Source organism: Lissotriton vulgaris, chromosome 9 (assembly GCF_964263255.1).
Source record: "Lissotriton vulgaris chromosome 9, aLisVul1.2, whole genome shotgun sequence".
Lineage (NCBI taxonomy): Eukaryota > Metazoa > Chordata > Amphibia > Caudata > Salamandridae > Lissotriton > Lissotriton vulgaris.
Window position 1 is genome coordinate 1,062,005,649 of NC_141697.1, and position 13,390 is coordinate 1,062,019,038.

A 13,390-nucleotide genomic window follows, 5' to 3' on the forward strand; every position below is an offset into this window, starting at 1 on the left:
ACCGGGTGCTGCATGGTATGGGACTCTTGCAAGGCAAGTATTAGAGGGCTCACTCAAGCCTACGTCTTCAGGCAAAATGCAGAACAGAAGCAGCACAAGCTTACACTACTAAATAGTATAACCAAATTGGAAGATTTACTTGTTAATGCATTACAGCATAACCCCGCAGCAGTAATGGAAATTAACCTAAAACTTAGCACATTGAAAACTGATATAAAATCTAACCTTATTAGGAAAAACAGCACTAGGATCCAAAAATTCAAAATAGCCCAATATGAGGGTGGGGACAAAATTGGCAAAGTCTTAGCATATAAAGTAGCAGAAGATAGAGCAGATACCTTAATCTCTAAAATCCGAGGACAAGGGAACAAAATATATAATCAGCCACAAGATATACTTAATCAATTCGCTGAATATTACAGAAGCCTATATACCCCAGAAAATCCTGCCGATATAGAATCAATCGAGGAATATGTAGAAGAACATCCAGTGAGTACAGGGAACCTATTAGGCTTGGGTGCACTCTCTAATGCCATATCACTGAATGAACTACAACAGGCTATTAACTCGCTACCTATAGGGAAAGCGGCAGGAGAGGACACAATACCTCTGGAACTCTATAAAATCTGCGGCCAAGAATTAGAACAGCTATTATTGGAAGTAATGCAATCGATTGGACCAAACGGAACGGCTCCTAAATCCTGGAACAGGACAAAAATAGTTTTTTTTTTTTAAAAAGGGAAAAATAAGTAAGAGAGAGGGTCATACCGACCCATCTCTCTGATCAACACTGATGCGAAAATATTCGCTAAGATCATGGCAAATAGATTAGCCCCTTTTATGCCCAAAATTGTCAATCAACAACAACATGGCTTTATCTTAGGGCGAGATACAACCGCGCACGTAAATATGGCAATCACAGCGTTTGATATCGCGGAGGTTAAGTCCACTCCACTCGGCATGATATTATTAGACGCCGAAAAGGCTTTTGACCGAGTGGGGTGGACCTATCTCTGGCGAGCACTATCTAAAATGGGTCTTGGGGGAAATTTTTTGAAGGGTATAAAAGCACTCTATGACAAACCCACCGCTTGCATTAGCTACGGGGGCCTGACCTCATCAGAATTCCCTATAATGCGCGGGACTCGGCAAGGTTGTCCTCTCTCACCTCTTTTATTTGCCCTCTCACTTGAACCTTTTTTACTTGCACTCCACCTTCAAAATTTGATTATCCCATTCAATTTCAGCTCACAGGAGCTGAAAATGACAGCCTACGCTGATGACATCGCCGTATATACCATGGACATTGCCAAAGCACTAAAAGGAATTTACCTCGAGGCCGAGAAATTTGGGAAGGTGTCAGGTTACAAGCTTAATGCTCAGAAGACGCAAGTCATATCGAATTACTCCCCATCTGTCCCTATACCTGAGATCTGCAAAGAGGCCACATATCTTGGGGTTAAACTAACAGCCAGACTACAAAACATTAACAATATAAACTATAACGACTTGACTAAAAAAACTACTCTTATCTTGAAAAAATGGAACAAACTGCCCTTAAATATGATTAGTAGAATTAACCTTATCAAAATGAAAGTTCTGCCAAAATTTGTATACCTATTTCGTTCCATCCCGCTGTCACTTAACAATACATTTTTTCAGCATCTAGACGGGCTTCTGAGCAGTTTTATTTGGGGCTACAAAAGGGCCAGAAGGTCATTAAAAATAATGAAAAATAATTTAAATAAAGGAGGGCTGAATGTCCCAGACTTCAAACTATATTTTTGGTCCTCATTTTTTACTCGTATACGCTCAGTACTACACGGAGATAGAACTCCCCTTTTTTTTCATTCTTTTATGCTGAAACAAGACTCCTCATTCTTTCTGTTTAGAATCAATGACCCGAACTACTACAAAAGGGTAAAGTTCAAGACCGCCAGAGACATTGCTAGGATTTGGAATAATATATTAAAACATTGCAAAACAAATTTTTATCACTCAAAACTTCCGCTGTGGGGCAACCCAGGTCTCCTGGCTATCTTTACAGATTCTATCACTAATAGTTGGGCTTCTTTTGGGATTAAGACGCTGGAGGATCTTTACGGCTCGCAGGGGTTTTTAGAACTCAATACACTTAAGCAGCTATACGACCTACCGGAATCTTCAAGGTTCAAATATATGCAAATCCATGATTATCTGATCAATTATAAAAAGATACAAAATATTTCTGATTGCGATATCTGGACTTGCCTCTATTCAAATAAGAACAAATCAGTTATCAGCCAATCTTATAAAATACTCAGCCTCTTTAGAACCAACGACAGCGACAAACTGGCGGCGAGATGGAGTACCCAGCTAAACCTAAATATTACTCCTAACCAGATAGAGCACTCTCTTACTAATATAAATAATCTTGTACGATCATCCAGCCTTCGGCTACAACAATACAGAACGACCTGCATGTTATATTACACACCAGAAAGAATTACCAAATGGTCATCAAACCCCTCCTTCAGTAGCCGTACCAAATGCCCCAAATGTTCGCTGGAAGCAGCTAATTTAGCTCATATCTTGTACTCTTGCCCCAAACTAAAGAACTTTTGGGGCGACATATTGAGTGTACTGAGACTAAAAAATATTCCATATCCCACCACTACGGCTGCCTCGGTCCTACTAGACCTTAACACCTCTTTATCCCCACAATCATCTCTAATCACTATACTTTTCTCATGTGCAAAATTAACTCTGGCTAGGGCCTGGATTGACCCAGAACCACCGACGGTTTGGAAATGGTGGATCTTAGTAATAGAAATACACGCTATGGAGCTAGCCTTAGCAAATCTTAGGGGAATACGCTCACTGACTAAGTTCAATAGAATTTGGGGCACTCTCCTAGATTGAGAATTTTATATTGTTATAATTCTATAAATTTGTATGACTCTTAAGCCTTTTGTTTAATTTTACAAATGGATGAACTTGTACATGAATTTCTGTTAAGATTTCCAAACATGCAGTTTTGGTTGAAAATGGCAAATGGTGGAGTAAGAGGAATGTGGTTCTTGTGAAAAACAATGTTCATGGAAATGATGTCATAGAAACCCCTTGTACTTATTCTGGTTCATCGCTACCAGATTGCATATTCAACAATCGGGTGGTGGTGACGCCACGGTTTCACATGATGTTCTAAATGAAAATTGTTCTGCTTCCAATGTTAATCTTGATAATTTTAACTTTTTACAGGACAATAATGTTGTTACTACTTATGTTAATCCTTTTGTGGCAACTTCATCTAGGGAGGGTAAAAGAAAATGACGTGCCCCCTACTATCTTAAGGATTACGTGCTGCAATAAGGGAGTGTTTGTTTTCCTTTTGCAGGCCAATTTAAATTGTATTTGTTTATTTATGTTTTTTTTGTTTTATTGTGTTAGTGGGGAAGATGTGTTGTATTCTATTTCCATGGTTACTCTATTTAGCTCTGATTAGCATTAGAATGTACTAAGGGTTCCAGCTGATGGTTCAAGGTCTGTCAGTTGTTGGAAGACCTCAGATGTAGGTTGGCCTGTTGGGTTGGTGCTGTGTACTTCTGGAGAATAAAAGATACAGAAACCTATACAACTATCTCCTGGATTCATTTAAGAACCTCACTACAGTCGGTTTGACCAATCCGAAATGGCTGCCGCGTGACGGCAGTAATGACGAGAGCCAAGGACAATTTCCCCAAAATCCAGAAAAGACTCACGATGCCTGCAAAGGGTTCTGTGAGGCCTTGTGGGTCATCGGAGTCCTCAGTGAAACTAATTAAACAGGTGCGGAGGTTGAGGCAGCTGACGTAGGGAGAAGACGACGGGAAGAAGTGTGGGTCCGTTTTGTAAAAGGGATGCTACAGCGAGCTCCTGCTTGTAGCCGATCATCGCGAAACGTAACAAAGACACTCTCACATCCATGAGGTAAGTTTCAGGAGCTTTATTCAGAAAAAGGAGCAACCCCTCTGGCTGCGATCTTGTCTCCATAAATCCTCAACTACAACTGCTGTGCGGCCGTGGAGACCAAGGAGAGAGAACACAGGTATGAAACTCATGGCCAAACAACAGGTCTTTAAATGAAAATAACACGCATGACCATGCTCGTGATGAAGTGCCATCATTCGCATGATCACTGGTGCCATACATAACATTTTAAACCTGGGTACCTCTTGAATCCTCAGGATATTGGAAGAAAAGGACGCAAATTCGGCATGGATACCTTATGTTGACAAAATGTTATGGGGGCCTGTTAGATTTGAGGGTCTCTGGTTGGCACAGGTAGGTACTTGTGACAAACAGGGACCCTCTCCTCAAGTCAGAGAAAGGGGATTACACACCTAAAATAACCCTTGCTCACCCTCTAGGTTCCGTGGCGCGAGCAGTCAAGGCTTATTTCCGAGGCATTGTTAGTTAAGCAGTACCATATACAGTAACCCAGTGACAACACTACAAATGGACACCACACAGGTTTTATATAAAAAATAAGTAGACTTTATATAGAGTTACCACAAGACCATAAACAACAAAAATACACACTATGATTACTTTAAGATGGTAGATTAAGCTTAGTTCAGTTCAGTTCTTAGATGCGACACTCTGCATCAATGTACCTTAAGTTGCGTTGCACTTCCACGACAAGCAATGTCACAGCGATGGGAAATGCGGCAAAGTCAGGTGCAAAGAAATAAAGACGTGAAGATCTTCGAGATGCGGCGCGCTTCTCGGGGATGCGAGAAACTCTTGGTTTGATGCGTGGACTGCAGCTGCGACACCCTTACGATGCGACGGCTACAGCTCCAGCGCCGACGCTCTTCTCCACGATGCGTGAAGCTTCCGCTCGATGCGACAACTACAGCGGAGACATCCAAGATGTGACGGCAGCAGCTCCGAATGCGCCGCGCTTCTCGGGGATGCTAGGTTCTCTTGGTCGATGCGGTGCAATGCAACAGTTCCAGCGGTGACACCCTCCTTCTCTGGAGTTGCAATGGTGACACGCTCCGACCTCGTTGCGAGACTCCTCTCCTGATGCGGTGCAGTGCAACAACCACAGCGGCGACACCCTTCTTCTTCGGAGTTGCGACGGCAGCAGCAGCGACGGCGACACGCTTCCTCTTCGTTGCGGCACGCTTCTCTCCGATGCGGTGCAGTGCGACAGTTCCAGTGGCGACACCCTCCTTTCTCCGGAGTTGCGACGGCAGGCACAGCGACGGCGAAAAGCATCTTCTCGTTGAGTCGCGCTTCCAGCTCCTTGCGACACGCACTTCTTTAGAAGGCCCAAAGCAGGCACTTCCAAAAGAACTCTGGGGAGCTGGGGGGAGAAGTCTGTTATCCCTGAGACTTCAGCAGGAGGCAAGCTCTTTTCCAAGCCCTTGGGGATCCTTCACAAGTTGAAAGCAAAGTTACAAAGTTCCTTTCTCCTTCCTTTGGCAGTAAGGCAACCACTTCAGGCCAATTCCCCAAGCAGCACTTTAGCTTGGGAATAGTCCCAATACCACCAGCCGTCAGTGCACGCTTTCACCAGGCACACACACCACCAGCCGTCAGTGCACGCTTCCACCAGGCACATACACCACCAGCCATCAGTGCACAATTTCTACAGGCACACACACCACCAGCCATCAGTGCAAGCATCAATTGTTAACACATCCACAATTAACTATTGTAGCAATCGCAGTATGGCGCACTTTACTTTTAAACATGTCAGTGCAGAGGGGGGAACTGAAATCTTTTATGGCCCTGAGATCAGATTTCGGGCTGCAACGCACACAGTTCTTTAAGTACGCGCAGCTGAGACATGCTTGGCGGGCCCAGAACATTCAGGCAGCCGAACTTCCGGAGTACGCACAGTTAGAGGGACACCTCCTACAGGAGCGCATCCAGGAAAAACCGGTCTCACTCACATATAAGACTTTGACGAATAACATGCTGGGGGACCTGGCCAAGCTCAGACAAACATGGGAGAATGAGGTGGGAGACATGGAGGATATAGATTGGGACATTGTGCTGATGCATCCCCGAGAGGTGGCGATTAAATCCAGGCTGCTCCTTATTCAATTTAACGTGCTACACAGAACCTACTATGACAGGGTGCGACTACACAAAATGGGGAGGACGGAAGACACAAGGTGCCTTAGATGCAGAGACATGGAGGGGGACTTTTACCACATCATATGGACGTGTAGCAAGATACAGGTATACTGGGGTGAGGTTTTCAAGGAGTTGAGTGGGGTGCTGGAGATCCCTCTCCAACCGGAGCCCAGGTTGGCACTCTTGGGTATGACTAACGACGTAGACCTAGCGCGACCTCTACTGATCTTCCTGGTACTGGCGCTGGTGGTAGCTAAAAGAGACATAGCTAAGTACTGGGGCGCACCACACTCACCGGGGTTGGATGAATGGAGGAGAGGGTTAGACCTATATATGGCCGCTGAGAGGGTCACTTACAAAGCAAGGGGATGCCCGAAGAAGTTCCGTAAGGTCTGGAGACAATGGAGACGCCACCATGGCTTGGATGGGGGGCTATGAGGGAGTCTTGAAAAGTAAATATTTGACAATCGGTACGAACCCTTCCCGAGTATGCCTGTGCCTAAAAAACAGGGACACTTATACCACGGCACCTTGGGCATTTGGTCAGATCAAAATCACATATGTACTGAATGTAATGTGGGGAGGGTGGTGGGAGGGAGACATGGATGTGCGAACTGCTGATTACATGATTGTATTGTTCAGTTATGAAAAAATGCAAATAAAAATGTTAAAAAAAAAAAAACATGTCAGTGCAGGCTTTTCCACCTGGCACACACACCACCAGCCTTCAGTGCACGCTTCCAGACACACACACCACCAGCAGTCAGTGCACGCTTTGCCACCAGGCACACACACCACCAGCCATCAGTGCACGCTTTCAACAGGCACACACACAACACCAGCGATCAGTGCTAGAGCGCGCAGTTTTCCCCAGGTCACCCGGGATACCAATTCTCTAACACGCACTGGGCCCTTGGCGTGAAGAACACATTAATTTCGTTTGGGTGAAACTGGGTGAGGATTTCTCCTCCTGCACGCTGCTAGGAGTAATCAAGTTTGGATTTACCTCTGCTTACCATGCACCCGACTTACCACAGGCGCAATTCTTTGACGGACCTGGAGCTGTTAAGGAAAAGTAGACAGGCCTAACATCCAATACACCATAAAATCCACAATATACTTTCCACAGTTTTTTGTAAAATGACCACAGACACCTGATTAAGTTCTAGTTTTTATATAAGAATTCAAAGTGAAGAAGCCAAAATAATAAGCGATACACAGAGTAATATATCAAACATCAAAATCAATACCAAAAGATAACTTTGCACAAACAATATGACCATTTAGAATATATGGGAAACTACAGGGAGAAGTTTAGCACATACTATTCACTGCAACTTTACACTAGAACATAGGATGGGAATGGGACCTAGAACATGTACTTAACGTAAGTATTGAACTATTCTTGCTATTTTCACTGCAATCCACTAAAGGAAAGGGAAAAACGGGAACATGCTATGGATTATAAAATCAATGAATTTCTAAAGGAAAGGGGAGAGAAGGAACCAACTAAAATTCAGGCACATATAAGTTCAATGGCAATAAGGCAATAACATAGGTAAGAATGCTTTAATAGATCAGAGAGAGAGAGAGAAAGAAAGAGATAAAAAGATACGCAAACCCACAATCTATATTTACCTAATTCAGACTGAAGACCAACCCTGGCCACGGGTCAGTTGGGAAGACGGGGACAGGGACCCTCAGAAAAGGAATGCCAGACTGTGAGCAGGTACAGCTCACGGAGAATAAGGACAGGATACCCCTCAGGTTCGGATCAAGGACTGGGCCTCCCAGGGTACGACCAACACCCACAGCTTCGGACAGCAACGCCTGCGTTACCCCCTCCTGCAAGTAATCCGCCAGAAACCCTGATTGGATTTCGAATTCCCCAGCAAAGTGCTTCGCCAGCACTTAGGATTTTCCACCCCTTGGGAGTTTGTGGAAAGTATGGACAAAGTGCTCCGCAGCACTTTCAGAATGAGCACCTATTGAGATCGTAGGGTCAGTGACAGGTCTGCTACTCGGACAAGTCGGACAATTTTCATAAGCTAAACGAGGATAATTATACAATTTTGGGGACCCTCAGACCACCCCCTAATGTTGCAAGTGACAGTTTCCCATATTGTGATTGGTCAGGAGAGGTGGTGTGGTCTTTACCACCTCCTAGAATTCAGTTTCACATGATAAATATGCAATTTTGAATACCCGCCCCTCAGGTTCACGTTCCCATGCATAGAATACAGCAGTACAGAACAGTTTTCAATAGGTAGCAACAATATTGCGATTTCCAAGGTGAGGCGCCGTATTCCCAGCGTCGTTCCCAAGCGCATTGAGCTTCAGGTGCCAGCTGGCTAGGCTTAGCTTCTGCGCAGATGGAACTTTCTCCGGTCACGTGACAGTGCCCAGCAGAGCTTCAAGTATGGCTCCGCTCATGATTACCCAGCCCACAAAGACGCGGTACATGAAAAGTAAGCGAAAACAAATTAGAATCATACATAAAAATGATCGCACTGTATACCACGATAAGAGATAACCAACCCTTACTTTTATAATAACTATAGCATTAGGGATTAATGCAAAAGAATAGATAGGCTAAAAGCTGCTGCAGTAAGCAGAGAGCGTGGTGAGAGACAAGCGGCCATATTTAGCATCAATGCGCATGAGCACAGAATCCCTCCAGAATGCGAGTGCGTCACATCACATGGGTATGACCGACGCATGCGCAGACTGAATTGCGGCAAAGCAGCCATTTTCAGTGCAAGCTTCGTTAGTACTTGAAAAGACAAACAAGCAAGCATCCTAGGGACACCCGCGTGTAGGGGAAAACACTTTACAAATGACGAACAATGGTGTTAATATTATTTATGCCATTTAGATAAGGGTTTTGCATACGAGCAAGGCGCTATACGTGCGAATCCTTGCTCCATCAATCCCCTCTTTGATGATATTTACTATCATCACTACATGAAGGAAACAGATGCCAACTTTTCTCATTCATTCATATCGTCCATTTCGATTTCAATAAACTTATTGTTTAGTTTTCTTTCAGCTTCCCTATGAGAGTGGTGATTTTTCGCCTTTTTATAAATTGCACTTTTCAGCTCTTCTAATTCTAATTCATCAATGTTTCTTTTCACCCCCCTCGGATTGACTGTATATTTCTTCTTACACTTCTGACATTTGCAGCAGATAAAAATGATCAATACAATCACACCTATTATGACTATTGGCATCAGTATTTTCCACAAAATATTTCTACCTAGATTAGTAAACCAACTACCTATTGAGGAGAGACCTCCAGTCAGTCTCGTCCAGGCACTGTCAACCTCCAATGGTTTGAGTTCCTTTTCCAAATTAGTTATGTTCCTCACATATTGTTTTAATTCGATACTCTTGTCAGGAATGTAGGTGCAACAATGTTGCGCTTTCAGCATTCTACAGACTCCGCCCTCTTTTGCTAATAGGGTGTCAAGGGCAAGACGGTTTTGTAAAACCATTGATCTGATCGCAACCATTTCAGTATTGACCAGCAGGAAACCAGCAGCAGTGTCCGTTGATAACCGGTCCACTACTGTAGACAATTTGCAGATTCTATGGGTGTTCAGAACTACCCCCATTCCAGGTATCAGTGCACTAAAAATATCACCTACAATTTCGCCTACACTTTCGCGTCTACTACGCACTAAGCCATTAGTTTCATCATCGCTTCCAGCTGCATTGTTCACATGGTATATTTTCGGGAAAACAATGCCAAAGTAGCAGCTCCCATACCAGTGATCCGGCAATTTGAAATAAGCCTTGTTCCCACATATATAATATATTCCGGGAAACACAGGTTCTGACCCATTTTTGAAACCCCAACCTCCAATTACCTTATAATTATGTTCACACTCGCTGGAACCGATGAATACATTGTTATAGTACTCTGTCTTTTCCCTATGGATACAAAGTTTCCCCTTTCTTTCAAAATCCAGCAACAAGGCAGGACTGGCTTCGCCTTCTGAGGTGTAATTCATGTGCTCAGCCCACTTAGGGATTCTATCCTTCTCGTCATTTGCCTTCTTCTGAAACTTTTCTCTCCTTCTGTCTGCCATCTTTATAAACATCTTTTCCTGCTCTTGCAGTGAACAGGTCAGATTGTCTTCCCTTGCTTGATCTAAGTCTATGTTACCTATAGTCAGGAAATATTCTCCCATATAGCGGGTCACGTCACTTGTAGTATGTACACGGTTCAAATGTCCTCTAACAGGAAGTTCAGAAAATACTACGTCATCATTTGAATAATAGTACTGCAAGGTGCTTCTATAGAACAAGCTAGCCAGTATACTACAGGATATTCCATAGGTCAAAGGTAGGTGGTGGTATGTCACGCCTTCAGCCACTGAAGTTGGCAGCTTCATGCAGACATAACAGTCCTCTATTTCCATAGCTTCTACATAATGCACTAACAAGTTAGCAAAAACATTTAAGTGCGTCCTGTTCTTCATTTTGTGAAAATGTAGTCCATCCTCATCTGGTGCTTCTAAATCAGGTCGTGTGTGTGTCAGTCCTACTCTTTTGTCGCGTCTCTCTAGTCTTCGTGGTGTTTCTGCAGTCGGTACGACCCCTACATCTACTGCTTCGGGTTCAGTAGGGGACAAGTTAGGATTCTTACTTATCATAAAAGGTAGAAAAACTGTTAGTCCTATCCACATTACTATTAGCATAGCTACACTACACAAGCATATCTTACAACAGGTTTTGAGACACCCACAGCGGGATCTCCCAGAGACACTCGGATCAGACATATTTAGCTTACAGGTGGCTTTTGCTACCCCTCTTCGTTTCTCTGCACCAAAGGCTCACTTCGGCTCTCTTAAGGAGGGTCTTCGTCCGAACTCCGATCAGCAATGGACTCGTGGTCACTGTTGCCACTGTGGTGAGGCTCGTCAATTTCTTCCAACACAAAGTACGTCCACTCAGGGCTCCGATACAGTCGGTTCTGTTTCTTTATTCTGTCGCTCTTTCTCAGCGATTTGCCTTGGGCTGCACTCCTTTCACTTAAAGCCTTTTTTCGGTCTTTATCGTTCTCTTCGACTGTCTTTAGTCTGAGCCTTAGTCTCTTGACGTATCGAGGTGTATTTCTTCCTCCGTGCCTCCCAGTGGTTGAGGAGACTTCTCCTTCTCCGTGCACTCTTTTCACTTTTTGTTGTGGCACTTCTGTTGTCCTGCCTGTCTGACTAGTTCCAGGTCTTTCGTCTATTTCTTCTGCCTGGTCGCTAATCTGTTCCTGCTCAGATTCAAATCGCACTTTCTTCTTACTTTTTTTTACTGTTGTTTCCGTTGTCTGAGCACTTTGATCTAGTTCTATCTGTTCCTGTTCATGCTCTTCGACCTCTTCGCTTTCTTCTGCATGAACGTCAGCCCTAATTTCTAACTGTCCCTCTCCCTTCTCGGGAGTTTCAGGAGGAGTGTCGATGTCCTGATCTGACCCTACTTGGCCTACTTCCTGATCAGGTGGGTTATGGCTTTCGTTGACCTGACCTGCTTCTTCTATTTCTGACTCACCTGGACTATCCCACTCACTGTCTAAGTAAGAATATTTCCGGGTTCGTATTGGATCATGAACCGGTTCGTCGGCGGGATACCATTCAACGTCTTGACTTGTGCTCGGCAGTTCGATGTCAGCTAGCTCCGGACTCTCTTCCTCAGAGGTCTCTTCAGCTGTGCTGCCTTCAGCTCCAGTCGCGTTTTCTCCAGATACCCGCTTTGTGTGGCTGGCGTGGATCCACTTCGGTACACCAGCGCACTTCACAGCAGTGGTAGTGACGAGGATCACTTGTCGTCGCTTTCCCCACCTTGGCTTCAAGCAGCTGCTCCGGGTGTGTTTCTTTAACACCACCCAGTCTCCTGGCTGCAGGTTGTGTGCTGGAGTCTTTGGCCACTCGTCTTCAGTCTCTCCAATCTGCTGAGAGAGAGAACGCACTTGGTCACCCAACTGCTTGCAGTATTCTAGCACCATATCATCAGAAATGCTTAGCAGTTTGTTTCCGGGTACCCATGCCTGGCGCATCACTCTTCCCATCAACACTTCATGGGGACTCAGGCCAGTCTTTCGATTTGGGATACTTCTCAAACTCATCAGTACCAGGGGTAAAGCTTCTATCCAGTTCATTTTTGTGGAATCACACATTTTTCCCAGTCTGGACTTCAGAGTGCCATTTATTTGTTCCACTACCCCAGAAGCCTCTGGGTGGTAGGCGCAGTGCAATCTTTGCTTCATTTTGAATGCTCTACAGAGTTCCAATAGGACATCGTTGGCAAAATGCCCACCTTGGTCCGTTTCGATTGTCTCTGGGATCCCATACCTAGGTATCAACTCCCTGAGCAATAGCTTGGCTGTGGTGATAGCGTCATTTTTCTTAGCTGGATATGCTTCCACCCACCTAGAGAATAGACAAACTATGACTAAAACATATCTGTATCCGTTGCATCTGGGCATGGTTATGAAGTCTGCCTGTATTCTTACGAAGGGACCTACTGCCTTTCCAATAGTACTCTGTTTCACTACAGTCTTCTTTCCTGCATTGAATTGCTGACACACTAGGCACCTCTGGCAAAACCTTTCCGCCTGGTCCCTGAACCCTGAATTGCAGAACACTTGTTCAAACACCCGACACATCGCATCTCTTCCCATATGTGTTGGCTCATGTATCATTCTGACCATGGGGTCGATCAAGCTATCAGGCAGTACAGGCACCCCATCCGGATTTACCACCACACCATCTTCTCGCAACTCGCATTCCTTTGCGGCCCACCTGCCTTTTTCTTGCCTGTCTGTGGCTTGTTGTATCTCTCTTAATTCTTCCCACGTTGACACATTATCAAACAACATAAGTTGGCAGCTGGTTCCATCCCACCGGGCAATTTGTAGGGACATCTGGTGTCGGGCACAAAACTGTGCAATTTTGTCAGCGTACCTATTACCGGCAGTCACGTCGTCATTTCCAGACCTGTGAGCCGCACACTTGACCACAGCCAATTCTTTGGGCAATTGGATAGCTTCCAGTAAGTTATGCACTACTTTCCCATTTCGGATAGGTGTGCCAGAGGAAGTCATGAATTCTCTTTGCAACCACAATTGGCCGAAGTCATGAACAACCCCGAAACAGTACTGACTGTCGGTGTAAACAGTAATTCTTTTGTTTTTTCCCCTCTTGCATGCTCGAGTTAACGCTATAAGCTCCGCCACTTGTGCAGATTTCACCTCGCGCATGTAAGATGCCTCGATGACTCCTGT